Below are 1,126 nucleotides of genomic sequence, written 5' to 3' on the forward strand. Positions count from 1 at the left end.
TTTCTCGTACGTAGAACCGCATATATATATATATATATATATATATATATATTTGTATATCTGTATTGTAACATTGTATTGTACCCCTTGGGTACCTCTATATAATGAGATAGCCACACCCCAGGTTAGGGGTGTCGAGCAGTTCCCAAAATACTTTGTTTTACATGGTATCAAATACTTTGTTTTATATATATATCATCGAAATGTCTCACAAATCAACACCATTAATTATTCACACATACACATGTATATACATATACAATTTCTCCTACATATGTTGCCTTTGGTGCCTCCGGAGCACGATGACAAATGGTTCATGGGGGCGGTAGCGGGTAATAGTATTCTCCTTTGGGATCTATGACCTGGTCTAGCAAAAATTCGGCTATTTCCTCTTGAAGTGCTAGTATGCGGTCGGATGGTAGGAGCTTATCCCGCATTGATCTGAACTGTTAAGAAGGAGATCAATATGCATGTGTGTTAGTTGTGTGACTAAATATCGATAATGGTGTGAATAGTGTTTTGACAAACATACCCAGTCCTGTCTATCAAATCTGCTCCTTTCGCACGTCATCATGCGACTGTTCTCGCAAACGTAGAATGCACACAGATTATTCCCCGGCGCCTGCTTCAGGGCCTTTACGAGAATGGAATTGAATCAGATAATGATTAATCAAGCATGATAAAAATGATATTGAAACAAGAATTAAAGAGATGGTAGCTAGCTAGTCTATATCTATACCTACTATTAAAGAGAATAGGTATTCTTGGTTTGGTTCCGCTTTGTTTCGTCCTATTTTGATTATTTTTATGTATGCTATTTTTTTAATTTGAGATCAGTTTCACGAACTTATGAGGTGCGTGCAAGGGAAACGAGAAACAAAGGGCCGAGGAAGTACATGCAAAGGAAACCGGGCCGGCCAGCCCATATGTACATTTTAGTTGCCAGCCCATATTGCACTCAGGACGCTTCGTTGCTCGGTGGAGATTCGCTGAAAAAAGGCACCCGTACGCATCTGCCTCCTCTCCTCGACCCTCGCCGCCGCCACAGCTCATCTCCCTCGCCGCCGCGGGCGCACCTCAGCCCGCTCGCCGCCCCCGTTGCCGCGATCACACCTCAGCCCGCATG

Source organism: Triticum dicoccoides, chromosome 2B, assembly GCF_002162155.2.
Source record: "Triticum dicoccoides isolate Atlit2015 ecotype Zavitan chromosome 2B, WEW_v2.0, whole genome shotgun sequence".
In the NCBI taxonomy this organism is placed as follows: domain Eukaryota; kingdom Viridiplantae; phylum Streptophyta; class Magnoliopsida; order Poales; family Poaceae; genus Triticum; species Triticum dicoccoides.